This window comes from Falco cherrug, chromosome 6 (assembly GCF_023634085.1).
Source record: "Falco cherrug isolate bFalChe1 chromosome 6, bFalChe1.pri, whole genome shotgun sequence".
NCBI classification, from domain to species: Eukaryota; Metazoa; Chordata; class Aves; order Falconiformes; family Falconidae; genus Falco; species Falco cherrug.
The window spans coordinates 6,364,702-6,378,617 of record NC_073702.1 but is presented as its reverse complement, the minus strand read 5'-3'; the positions used below and the strand labels follow the sequence as shown (position 1 = coordinate 6,378,617).

The window sequence follows — 13,916 nt, the reverse complement described above, 5'->3', positions numbered from 1 at the left end:
ATTTCTGCCAAAAAGCTTCCTGCCCAGGTGCTTAACCAATTAGCTCTTAAGAGGTCTGGCAGTAAAACCAGTCATGGCAAGTTTTCTGATATACTGTATATAAGGTGACAGCTTGCAAAATGTAAGATGAAAATTTGTTTTCTTAACTAGCAGCGTGTAAAATCCTGGGAGACTATTTGATTGCATAGCCTAAAATGCTTATGACATCTCAAATTCCCAATTGATCTAGTGTGGTTTTAGCAATGTGTTGTCAACTTAAACATATTGTGTTTCTTTTTATAAATACTTTAAAAATAATTTCCTTAATTGTGATTGGGTGCTGCAGATATGTAGGAAGGATAGAGTAACCCCACAAGTTTGAGGTTTGGGGCCCTTCAAATTTTTCCAAACATTCTCGCTAACTCAGAAAATACATGCAAGCATTCAAAAGTGCCTTTTCTCCACAAATTACACAGATTTTTTATAATGGCATGTTAGATTAAAAACATATTTTTCACAGGGGGAGTACTTTGCAATGCAAAGAATAGAAGAGGACTATGAAAGGTAAATATATCATGGTAAAACAAATGACTTCTCCAATTCTGGAAGTGAGAAGTTTGGTTTAGGTGGGGATGGCAGTGAAAAGATCAAAACTCATACAAATAATCCTTGAAGTGGTAGCTGCATAACGACAAAGCAGATCTGTCAAAGATGATACAGAGAACATTCAAAAAGGCTTGGCACTGGCCATATCCACGTAGGTAGTCAACACATTTCAGAAATTTCATTTTCAGGAGTGCCAGACCTGAGAGGTGACAGTCTTCGGCAGAAGCAGCACATGGCACAGATAGCTCATCATGAGACTTGGTACTGTAGAAGGAGGCTTGCTTCACTGTGCAGCCCTTGCATTTTCAAGGTTTTGATACGTGCAACTCAGCATGCCTGAGTGAGGACTCTGAAAACGTGGATCATGGGACGGATAAGTGTCCTACATATGAGAACACATCCCCACGTGCATGTAGGATGCATCACGAGTAAGGGTTACAGCACTGCAGCAGGAGTAAGTCCTGGAGCCCGTGTTCTTATGAGGATGCACAGTGCTGTTAGCACAGCTCCATGGAGGCCTTCCTGCCGCACTCCCACTGCAAAACCTTCCCAGGATTGCTCTAGCCCTGTGCTGACTGCCTGCCCTCACAGCAGACAGCAACAGAACCACAGTAATTTTCTTCCCAGATCTGGGAGTGGCTCACAGGATCCTGTAATGTTTTCTACTTTGCAGCATGAGCTGTGGTACCCTGGTCTCCCTTAGACATCTGGTAGCAAACTCTGTAAGCCTCGAAGGAAGTGCTACAGGCTCTCCAAAGATGGCACGCTAGTCTCCAGTGGATTTTCATGAAAACTGGCTCCCTATGGGCTGTGTGGTGAAAAGCAGGGTCTGCCAGCCCATGTGCAGCTGGGTTTCAGGAAGAACCTCTGCAATGGGGTCTGCTCAAATGAAAAGCTGATGTGTGTAACTAAGGTTTGTGTGAAAACAAGATTTCACATTGCACATTGTACTGTGATTTCCTTTAAAGTTCAAGGTGCTTTTTTGTTCCAAACTAATTGAATGGTGACTGATCATTTTGCAGAGGGAAAATGAAATAGAAAACCACAATATTAATCCTGATAACATTTTAATAAGGACTCAGAATACAGACATTCAGATTTCCCAGAAGACTGAAATGGACACTCTGGAAAACCTCAGGAATTACGGCAATAGGGCATTTCCTTCTGTACTAACCCTGGCAGCGCCAGATGCTATTTAAGAAGATGAGATCGCATTGGAAAAACCCAGAAAACTTACCAGAAGGTACTGTTCTGAAATATAGTCTTGGCATCTTAGTCTGAAAAGTTACTAGAGTACCTGTCTGGGGAAAAAAACAATGGCTGAAAATGCTACAGAAATATCCTCCCACTTGTTTTGAAATTACAAGTATTTTCAACCATTGTTTCCCAGCCCCAAGTTTGGTGATTGATTTAATTTTGATCAGGTGAAAAAATTAGCAGGTGAACACCTGGTCTAGTTTATACTCATCAGGTACTGATTACAACTGTTCTCTGTCAGTGTGCAGATTAGTTCCTCTATGAGTCATCTTGGGATAGTACTAATACTGCTAAGGCACTTCCAGGAATAAATGTTTATGAGTAAAAAAAGGAGATTATTTAAATTCCCAGGATGAATATGAGCATGGTGCAATCATCACAACTTCAATCTGCTCAAGAAGAGGTTGCACTCACATCCATGGTATCATTTTCCATAGTCTCAAAAATACAGAAATGGCACAGTACTTGATAATCAAACTCCAGATCTGAATTTAGACTTACTTCTGTTCCAGTTATTGCACACCCACAGCTCTTCACATAGGTGGCATGGTTAAATTAGTGTAATAAATAGCCCCAGAAGCATAAATGAACGATAGTCACTAAAATTAAGCTAGGCAACTTTATGCTGAGATGCTCATTTAAGACTGTTCACCCAACCAAAAAATTGCTGATTGCCTACCTGCAGATGACCATTTGCTTTAAATCCTTGGTGCAAAATTTTCTTTTGTCAAGAACTACTTTTATTTATGGCTGTACAAGTACCGCCTTTCTTATGGGTTTCTTACGGGATGAAGCTGTTTTGATATTAACATGTTATTTTACTTGAAAATACTATTTCAGCTGATCTGATCTATTCTATATTCTATATAGTTTCCAAGTTTGCAGGCAGAAAGTTGGTCCACCTTGGACCTCCTAAGTCACCAAGCAAAAGTACACCATGTGAGCCCATATATCAGCCACTTTTGGATTTTCAGGAGAATCTGAATGATTTTGAAGACTTAACTGAAGCCAGAAAACCATGTCTTCATGAGAAACTGCCATCCACACCGGCAAATAACCAACGTCCCACTCCAAGCAACGACATGTACAAGCAAAGCACCTCCCCAGTTCCTAATGGAAAACAGAATTATTAACAGGAGTCCTTTGCCTCATTAGGACATGAGGTTTAAAGACCTGAAGACAGTAGATGACAATATTTACACCCCAACATGGTGGCATCTTGATAAAGAGGGCACTGAGCTCCTCAAGATTGACTCTCCCTAGTGGTCACCTTTCCCCAGGCTGCGACAAGCTGCCCTTAGGGAAGCCCTAGCTAGAAAGATTTTCTGGCTTGGGCCATCACAGCAGCATACAAATATCTGCCCTTTGGTTTTAGTTGATGGTTCAAAACTACCATCCTTCTCCATGTCCCAACCGCAAATGTTTACCATAGGAAGTATGAGGCAGTCTAAAGAAAACCCAATTCATTTTTTCAAGAAGAAAACTAAGAAAAACTTTATCCAACTCAGACACACAACTAAAACTACAGATCTAAATCTTCCAGGTTTATCTCCACTGTACCAAACTAGGTCGGGGGGAAAAGCGGAGATTCTAAGGTTAAATTTTGCATAAATAAAATATCCGCAGAGCATCAGAAGAAAATAGGACAAAGGGGCAGGAAAGAAACAAAAAGCAAGAAAAGGAAGGCAGGAGAGATGAATCCAGTCTTAAAATAAGACACCTCCAGACACAAAGAAGGATGATCTGATTGAAGCTGTGTATCCTCTAATATCCGTCAAACATTGAGCTACAAATTTTGCAGAGCATACCAAAGACAAAAAACCAGATGCCATTGTAACAGAACAACATCAAGCATATTTAGGCAAAAAAGTGGACACTGCAGGCAGAAACTATGATTTTAAATATTTTGTATCAATACATGTATTGTCCCAAACTTGTGTCACTTGTACTTATGCATTTCATTCTGGAAATAAACCTGGCTAGGCAATTTTCATTAAGCTTTGAACATAATGCAGAAAGCAAATAAACAGTAACAAGGATAGAATAATCAGTTTCAGGGAGATTGTCATAATAATAACAAAACAGTTGTGGCACTGATCTTTTATTTGCTTACTTATTTATTAGTTTTAAATGTGCGTATTCTGGTTAATGGAGATCATGCAACCTAACTCCTCTGAAAGGAAGAAACCAATACATTTTCTTTGTGAATTTAACAGCTTGATTAGGACTGTCTGTAACTGTGTGCCTTTGCAATGTTTGTCCCTTACTATTGGAAATATGCATTTGCTTTCAGTTTCAATGGTTTACGCTTCTTAGTTGATTTTCATAGTACTAAGCTTTGAGCCTGATTCTGTCCTCAAACCACTTTTGTATCAGTTTAAATCCCTTAAAATCAACAGATTTGAACTTGATACTAACTCCAGCAGACATGAGGATACAACGGGAATCTTCATATTTGCTGCTCTGTAAGCTCACATGTAGAAGTAAAAGATGCGCAAAGGGCTTCTGTGTAATGCTAGATAGATATCAAAGAACAGCAGCAAAAAAAAGCAGCAGCAGAAGGCATAACCCTATGAGCTAAACCCAAGGCTTTTATCTGACAAGCATCATGGTAAGCATTTGGTCACGCTGAGCAGGACCAAACCTGCAGTCCTGTTTTACTCTGTCTTGCCCTCCCCAACTGTGCTGGGACCACATCCATGGGGTGAGCTAGCTCTTCGTGGTCCATGCAGCTTCTGCACAAGTGTGCCGTGCTGCCGAGGTGTGGGCAGCTCACACAGGCCCACGGGGGTGCCAGCAACTCTGCTGTCTCCTTGGCTGGGCTGAAACAGCTATTGCAGAGCCCTGCTCTCAGACAGCCCTGAAACAACCTCTGAATAACAGCTGTTTTTAACTCAGTACACCTTTGCTGACTGGGCTTACAGGGCAAGTCCACAGCTGCTGCTGAAGAGCTGGAGAGGAAGGATGGGGCGCGTAGGCAGGAATTTACTATGCCAGCTTCGCCACTGAAGAAAACTGTGTAACTTTGTCCTGTGAGTGTGTGGCTGCAAGTCAGACATGCCACCTGGGACTGCAGCTGAGCTAGGTGGAAAAGCTACTGCCTGTGTCCATTGCTTTTCTCCAAAGCTTAAAGTATCCTCAAAGCATAACAGCCCATGTAGTCACTCCAAAATCTAGCTGGTCAGAATGATCCAGGCTGGAAAGAAACTATTAAAAATGCTTGATCTCAGCATGATTTGGTAGAACATTGCCAGGAAGCCAATACACATGTGGCATCTACACACCTCCAACCAGAGGGAAAGGAAGGACCACCGGTGTCTGGACAGGGGCAGGTGGCAAGGAAGCTCAAACCCAGCAGCTCCCCTTATGCACACCCAAGCTAATGAGCAGCACAGGGGCCATTTGCTGTGTTTATAACTCCGGCACCATACAATTCCGAGCCTAGAAGTAACTGAGTGATTTCCAGATAATGTTTTTCTCGGAAAATCTGATTTCCTTAGAATTTAGAAAATGTTATGTCTTGAAAATATTTTTAGATTTGAATTGCCCTTACAAAACACTTTTTGTCTGAATATGTGGTTTGAAACAAATGGTTTCAGCTGTAAGTTAACACTTCAATTTACTGTTTCCTTTCACAGTACTGAAATGCTTCATACCGACCATAAATCATAGAATCACAGAATCATTTAGGTTGGACAAGATCTTTAAGACCATCAAGTCCAACCGTTAACCCAGGACTGCCAAGTCCACCGCTAAACCATGGCCCTAAGTGCTACATCTACACATCTGTTAAATAACTCCAGGGATGGTGACTCCACCATGTCCCTGGGCAGCCTGTTCCAGTGCTTGACAAACCTTTTGGGGAACAAATTTTTCCTAATATCCAATCTAAGCCTCCCCTGGTGCAATCTGAGGCTGTTTCCTCTTGTCCTATCACTTGTTATCGGGGAGAAGAGACCGACCCCACCTGCCTACAACCTCCCTTCAGGTAGTTGTAGAGAGCGATAAGGTCTCCCCTCAGCCTCCTTCCCTCCAGGCTAAACACCCCCAGTTCCCTCAGCTGCTGCTCATCAGACTTGTGCTCCAGCCCCTTCCCCAGCTCCGCTGCCCTGCTCTGGACACGCTCCAGCACCTCAGTGTCTGTCTGGTAGTGAGGGGCCCAAACCTGAACCCAGGGTTCGAGGGGCGGCCTCACCAGTGCCCAGTACAGGGGGACAGTCACTGCCCTGGTCCTGCCGGCCACACTGTGTCTGACACAAGCCAGGATGCTGTCGGCCCCCTCGGCCACCCGGGCACACTGCTGGCTCATGTTCAGCCGGCTGTTGACCAGCACCCCCAGGTCCTTTCCCCCAGGCAGTTCCCAGCCACCCTTCCCCAGGCCTGTAGCGCTGCCTGGGGCTGGTGTGACCCAAGGGCAGCACCTGGCACTTCGCTTCATTGAATTTCATACAGCTGGCCTCGGCCTGTCTGTCCAGCCTGTCCAGAGCCCCCTGCAGAGCCCCCCTGCCCACAAGCAGATCAACACTCCCCCCCAACCAGGTGTCGTCTGCAAACTTACTGAGGGTGCACTCGATCCCCTCATCCAGATCATCGATAAAGACATGAAACAGGACTGGCCCCAGTGCTGAGCCCTGGGGAACACCACTTGTGACCAGTCACCAACCGGAGTTAACTCCATTCACCACCACTCTTTGGCCTCGGCCATCAGCCAGTTTTTTACCGGGTGTAGAGTGCACCATCCAAGCCATGAGCAGCCAGTTTCCCCAGGAGAATGCTGTGGGAAACGGTGTCAAAGGCTTTGCTAAGGCCCAGGTAGAGAAAACATCCACAGCCTTTCCCTCCTCCGCTAGGCCGGTCACCTTGTCATAGGAGATCAGGTCAGTCAGGCAGGACCTGCCTTTCATAACCCCTGCTGGCGGGGCCCGATCCCCAGTTGTCCTGCACATGCTGTGTGATGGCCTCAGGGTGACCTGCTCCACAACCTTCCCCGGCGCTGAGGTCAGGCTGACAGGCCTGTCGTTCCCTGGATCCTCCTTCCGGCCCTTCTTGTAGATGGGTGTCACATTTGCTGACTTCCAGTGAACTGGGACACCCCACCCACCCCTGGTTTGCCAAGTCTGCTGATAGATGATCGAAGGTGGCTCGGTGAGCACTTCTGCCAGCTCCCTCAGTGCCCCTGGGTGGATCCCACCTGGCCCCATAGACTTGTGTGTGTCCGAGTGGAGCAGCAGGTCACTGACCATTTCCCCTTGGATTACGGGGGCTTCGTTCTGCTCCCCATCCCTGTCTTCCAGCACAGGGGGCAGGGCGGTACCCAGAGAACAACTGGTCTTACCATTAAAGACTGAGGCAAGGAGGCACTAAGTACCTCAGCCTTTCCTCATCCTTTGGCGCTGTTTCCCCTGCATTCAAGAAAGGATGGATTCTCCTTAGCCCAGCTTTTGTTGCTAATATATTTATAGAATTGTTTTTTATTGTCTTTCATGACACTACCCAGATTAAGTTCTAGCTGGGCTTTGGCCCTTATAGTTTTCTATATGGCCTGCATAACTTCGCAACATCCTCATAGTCCTAAGTTGCCTGCCCCTTCTTCCAAAGGTCATAAACTAATTTTCCTGAGTTCCAGCCAGATCTCTCTGTTCAGCCAGGCTGGTCTTCTTCCCCACCAGCTCATCTTTCAGCACATGGGGACAGCCTCCTCCTGCACCTTTGAGATTTCCTTCTGAAGAATGCCCAGCCTTCCTGGACCCCTTTGTCCTTCAGGGCTGCCTCCAAGGGGCTCTGTCAACCACGCTCTGAAACAGGTCAAAGTCTGCCCTCTGGAAACTGCCCTCTGGCAGTTCTGCTGACACCTCTCCTTACTTTTCTGAGAATTGAAAACTATCATTTCATGACTGTGATGCCCAAGATGGCCTCCAACCACCACATCACCCACAAGTCCTCTGCTCATAAACAACAGGTTCACCATGGTAGCTTCCCTAGCTGGCTCACTCACCAGCTGCTTTGGGAATTTATCTTTCACACACTCCACGAACCTTTTACACTGCCTAAAAGCTTTTTCCTCCACATCAATTTTTTTCTGAGAAAAATTCCTTTCCTTGACATTTTTTAGTATTTTATCTTTACATTCTAATTCTAGATGACAATAACATCAAAATGCTAACTTTTTTCACCAAGTCAAAACTCCATTTTTCCAAACACCTCTACCACTGTCTTCCAGATCCTCCATGAGCACTTGAAGAGAGGAAAGGAGAGCAAGAGGAGTTTATGCTTCTCCTCCACCAGCTCAGTTCAGGAGTAGGAGCCTACGTAGGAGCCAAGCAGATGACAGCCATAGAAGAATACCTGTTCCCCACTAAAAAGAAGCCCAGAAAGTGTTAAGTGACTGTGCAACATGACCCAAGTGCAGAAGAGGCAGCTGTTCCTGGAGATGCTCCATATCATGATGTCTTCATCCTCACGTGGCCTCAGCTGCCTCTAGCCCAGCCTCTACTCTGGCTGTGGCAAAGAACATTCCAAGAAATGAGACACTTATTGGTGGCCAGAGAAAACATCAAGTCTTTGCAGGGTCCCTGCCACCTGCCTATTCTTTCCATCTTCAAGGTAATGTGGTTTTATGGTGGGTTGACCCTGGCTGGATGCCAGGTGTCCACTAAAGCTGCTCTATCACTTCCCTTGTTAAATTGGACAGGGGAGAGAAAATACAATGAAAGGCTCATGGATTGAGAAAAAGACAGGGAGATCACTCAGCAGTTACTGTCATGGGCAAAACAGACTTGACTTGGAGAAATTAGTTTAATTTATTACCATTCAGATCAGAGCAGGATAATGAAAAATAAAACCAAATCTTAAAAACACCTTCCCCCCACCCCTCCTTTCTTCCCAGGTTCAACTTCACTCCTGATTTTCTCTACCTCCCCCTCAGCAGCGCAGAGGGATGGGGAAAGGAGGTTGCAGTCAGTTCATCACTCGCTGTCTCTGTGCTCCTACCTCCTCAGGGGGCAGACTCCTCACACTCTTCCCCTGCTCCAGTGTGGGGTCCCATCCATGGGAGACAGTCCTCCACAAACTCCTCCAATGTGAGTTCTTCCCACAGGCTGCAGTTCTTCACAAACTGCTCCAGTGTGGGTCCCTTCCATGGGGTGCCATCCTTCAGGAACAGACTGCTCCAGCCTGGGTCTCCCATGGAGTCACAAGCCCTGCCAGCAAACCTGCTCCAGCCTGGGCTCCTCTCCCCATGGGTCCACACATCCTGCCAGGATCCTGCTCCAGCGTGGGCTTCCCACGGGGTCACAGCCTCCATCAGGCATCCCCCTGCTCTGGCGTGGGGTCCTCCACGGGCTGCAGGTGGAAATCTGCTCCACCATGGATCTCCACGGGCTGCAGGGCACAGCCTGCCTCACCGTGGGCTGCACCACGGGCTGCAGGGGAATCTCTGCTCCAGCGCCTGGAGCAGCTGCTCCCCCTCCTTCTGCACTGGCCGGGGGGTCTGCAGGGTTGTTGCTCTCACATAGTCTCACTCCTGTCTTCTCAATGCCATTGCACAGCAACTTTTCCGCCTTCTTAAATATGTTACCGCAGAGGTGCTACCACTGTCACTGACAGGCTCGGCCTTGGCCAGCGGTGGGTCCATCCTGGAGCCGGCTGGCATTGGCTCCATTGGACATAGGGGAAGCTTCTAGTAGCTTCTCACAGAAGCTACCCCTGTAGCCCCCACCACTACCAAAACTTTACTGCAAAAACCCAAGAAAGGTTTCTTATTTTTAGAAGTGGTTTAGTAAAAAGCAAGGAAATATCCCTTCTTCTGCCCTGTCTGGCCCTTTAAAGGTCACTGTGCTGAAATAAATGTTTCTTCAACGTGCCACAGCTGAGTATTGCTTTATAGACGTCATGTAGAGAGAATAAAGATTTTCTACCTTTGGTTTCCATATACTCATTTAAGGGCTAGCTTCAACCTGGCCTTCTCCTGAGCTGTTCCAACACCTCTGAAACATCAGCAGCTAGAACAGAGTACCCATGTCTAAGCAGGAATGCTCCTCTACCACATATATTAACACATTAAAATAAAAGCCATCTTGTTCCTGAAGGGGAGAAGGGAGGCGTGCAGGTCACTGCCATAAACACGTGTCTGACAAAGTAGCACATGATGATGGAAACACCTCCAGGCAGCCAGACTGCATGGGTGGCCCAGGCAGGGAGATGGTTGGACTCTGCAGTTGGACTCCATGATCTTAAAGGTCTTTTCCAACCTAAATTATTCTGTGGTGCCAATATTCTAACAAGTGGCTCCCACAAAAACATTTCCCTTCAGCAGGTGATAAATTTAAGATTCAGGGGGGTGACATCCACAGAAAGAAGTGAGAGGCTCTGGAATCTGCCTCTTTATTTAATAATGTGAAGGTAACAATACGCTTTTAACTACAGAAGGGGATATCACTGCTTGGCAAGAAAACATAAAGATGCACTTGGCCAGAAATGCACTGGGTCACGCAGAGCAGTGTTTGACCAGTGCAGTTCATGCAGGGGGAGAGGAGGGAGCTGAATGCCTTGCACAGGCATCCCGCAGCATCCTGCTTCAGGAAGGGCTACTGAAAATACCTAACACTGAGTAAAGTCTTATTACAACCCTGAGAAAAAGCCAATGCTAATAAGGTGCAAGGCAAGGTAAAGTGGGATGGCAAGGTTTTCACAACTCCTCTCTCACACCTGGTAGCAGAAATATAACGGGATCCCAAAAAGACAGCTTCTAAAGGAGCATTTAGCTATTTCATTATATCTATAGTAGTTCCTTGTACAAACAAGCTTCACCTAGAGTCTCTGCTGGGACTGACACTAGATCTTTAGGTCCTTCAAGTCAGTCTCTATAAGTGGATCCTGCTCTTTGCATCGTCTGTCAATGCAATCATGAGAGATTCCCAGCCCTCCATTTCATAGGTTTTCCATTTACACATAGGAAATGGCACCTTTTACTTCTATCCTGTTTCTGAGCCATATTAATAACTTCAACTGCTTTATGTATTACCAGTTTCAACACTATTCTGCTTTTCAAATCATAACTGTTTTCATGTACGCAAAAGAATTTCAAACCACAGGAAATTCTGGGGATGAAGTACGAATATACACTTAGAAAGAGCTATCAGGAAGCAGAATCAAACCTACAGTTGGAAAAATATGAAAAAAATGTCACTGTTTTCATACTGCACTTTTAATTTCATCATTCTTTAAACACATAAATGAACAAGATTAATAGTTCAGCCAGTAAAGGAATTTTTGTTTAGCCTCTGAAATCCCTGAATAATTCAGAAGTTCTGACACTAGATAGCCTGTGTCACACTGACAGGTCCACCCTGGGTAAAACACTGAAGAGAGATCATAGTGACTGACCCATTCTCTCAGAGCCCTCTCGCATTATAGCTTATGAACAACAGAACTCTGCAAATCAGAAGCTCACAGAAACAGAGAACACAGCTCATGTTCACCTGTTTTCTGTGTCAGCAACATGATGAGAAAAGGCAAACCAGGAGCATTTTGCTTATTCCTTATAAACATGGCACTAGAACTACGCCACCTGACCTGCAGCCCAAGGAAATTCACTTCTTTGACTTCCCTGGGCTTTAATTGCAGGGTATGTGAAATGTTTAAGAAGTTCAGAAGACATTCATAATACAAAAAACACTTTAAAAGAAAACAGTGATTACCAAACGGAAAATGAGCCTGAGAAATATATAAATAGGAAGGAGCTATCATAGAGGTTAAGACGTCTACCACCACTCAGAAGAGTGGCCAGAGGGTCAAAGGGAACAAATAGAGCTGAAGACCATGAGGCATACTCAGGTTGAGATTTTGAGGAGCAATAGGGTCCTTCAGTGAGACATCACTTACCCAACGTTAAACAGAGGAGCCATCTCTGACTAAGCTGGTTGTCTAGACTCCTTTGTAGTTAATGGAGATTACGAACATCTGGAAAAGAGGTAAAGTAAATTAGTTTTGGAGGTCCTTCAACAGAATCTTCAAAGGCTGCCCAACTCACTGCCATAAGGATGACTTGATCCAATATTTTGGGCTTTGAGATTCCACAGACTGAGGAATAAGAACAGAGCGCTCATCTCATCTTATGAACATTATAGCCAGCAGGACTCTTTCCTGACCTCCACAGGAGCACAACAGTACGAGTTTTAAGTCTTTATCTGGAGCATATATCAAAGGCTCAAAAAGGTAAAAGGGAGGATCAAATGGGTCCTTAAACCTAATCAGCTGCTTCTAGGCAGGCAGTTATTTTACTCAGGACATCTGTATTTAGTAACTGTAACAGCCTTCTGAGGCCAATAAGAAGACTGAAAGCCACTTTTTACAAATCCTTTCTTAGAAAGCAAGTCCTCTGTAAAGCAGAAAGTGAGTATTCCCCTATTTAGACAAAAGAAGGATTTAAATATCAAGCCTATCCATTGTAGCAGCTGGAGCAGGCAATGAGAAGTATGAGCGACTTTGTTACACAAATCTTTTCTATGTTAATAAATATTTAGGTCACACCAGCAGGTTCTACAGTACACTTCAATAGGACCAGAAAGAAAAGAAAAGGAAGTGTTCCCCCAGAAAAGGAGGAACCCTTTGATTCAGACCTTCAGAGTGTCTTTACAGTGAAGTTCTGCATACAAACCCTTGTGGGCAAAGCAGTATTTCGAACTACCAAGAGGTCTCTTTCACAGAACACAGGCTATACATCTGCCAGACAGCCACTCTTAGCCAGACTACACCCTTTCCTAGCGTGACTATGAATTCCCATGTTACGGAGACCCTACCCTTCCTAGGCATTTCCACTTGCTACTTATATATGCTTTAATAGCTCAGCATCTTTCCTGCAACTAAACAAAAAATAACTCCCTGCGATGACTGACATACAAGCCACATACATTGACAGGCCTTTACATGTAGGTTAACATAGAGAGATGTGGAGGATACTCTGTTATACGACGGATATGAACAGTCAAATCACACAGTCTGTGTTTGTCCATAATGCCTCCCTTTTATCGCTGCGAGACCACCCTCCCCCTTGGATGTCCAGTGAGATAGACGAGTCATAAAGATGATGATACAGTAGCAGCTCAAGCTGTTCTGTTATGTTTCTCTTTTCTAGAGAAAGAAAACCATGTTCCAGTCACTTCACTGCTTTCATCAGGAGTAAGTAGGCGCATGACCCAATCCTGCAGCTGAGAAGAAAATTTATGTTTCAGAAAACACACCCCAAATTGTCAGAAATGCTCTATGGATACCCTGCTCTAATAAGCCTGATTCTCTTCCATTAAGTTAATTATTTTCCTTCCACAAAAAAGCAGGCAAGTGTCCCTTGAGTTCCCAAAGGCAATCCTTTGAGAACAATGGACATTTGAGAGGCTTCTGTGCTCATGGGATATATAATAAAGATGGCAAAACTTCCCAGAAAGCCTAAAAAATTCTTAACAGTGATCGAAAGTCAGTAAAATCATACTGTCTTATAGCTATTATGTTATCCTGATAGATAACATGTGAAAGTATCAACTATTGAACATCTGCGCTCAAAAGGCATAACCTGCAACTACAGTTCATATATTACACAACTCTATGCAAACCAGAAAGAATTCATATGCTGTCCTTTCTTGCTGCTTTCCCTGCAGGAGTCTCTTTGCTTCTATGTCTAATTCTGCTTTTGCCCTGTGGATATGATAGAAGAAATGCTAAGCACAAATTTCAGTGTATAAACATACTATGTGGCACGGTAAAAGAATCTCGTAACAGCCCAGTTTGGAAGTATTGACCAAAAATTGGCTCAGCAATAACTAAGAGCTGGGATTTTTGTCCTTCCATTAAAGCAATGAGAGCAAACCATGGCTTTAGGCTTAACCAGTTGCCTCAAGCTCAGTGTCACTCTAGTATATACATATATACATATATATGTATCACACTTGCTATACTTTATGCCCTCACACCCAGTGATCTCAACAGATTTTTTCACTTTAATTTCTCTTGTGGAAATGAACGCTTGCCCACTGCATCCTTACTTTTGCTTCTCTGTGCCTATCATTGACCCAGAACTTGCA

General features: G+C 44.7%; 1 long non-coding RNA gene across 2 annotated transcripts in view; it reads right to left on the bottom strand.

Annotated features, from left to right (window-relative positions):
- Positions 1 to 13,916, bottom strand: part of LOC114014414 (uncharacterized) — a 141,171-nt gene that overhangs the window by 73,048 nt on the left and 54,207 nt on the right. For both annotated transcript variants that reach the window (XR_008732990.1, XR_003557888.2), the window contains exon 4: positions 11,725 to 11,802. This is a non-coding gene — a long non-coding RNA (uncharacterized LOC114014414). The remainder of the gene's footprint in view (positions 1 to 11,724; positions 11,803 to 13,916) is intronic.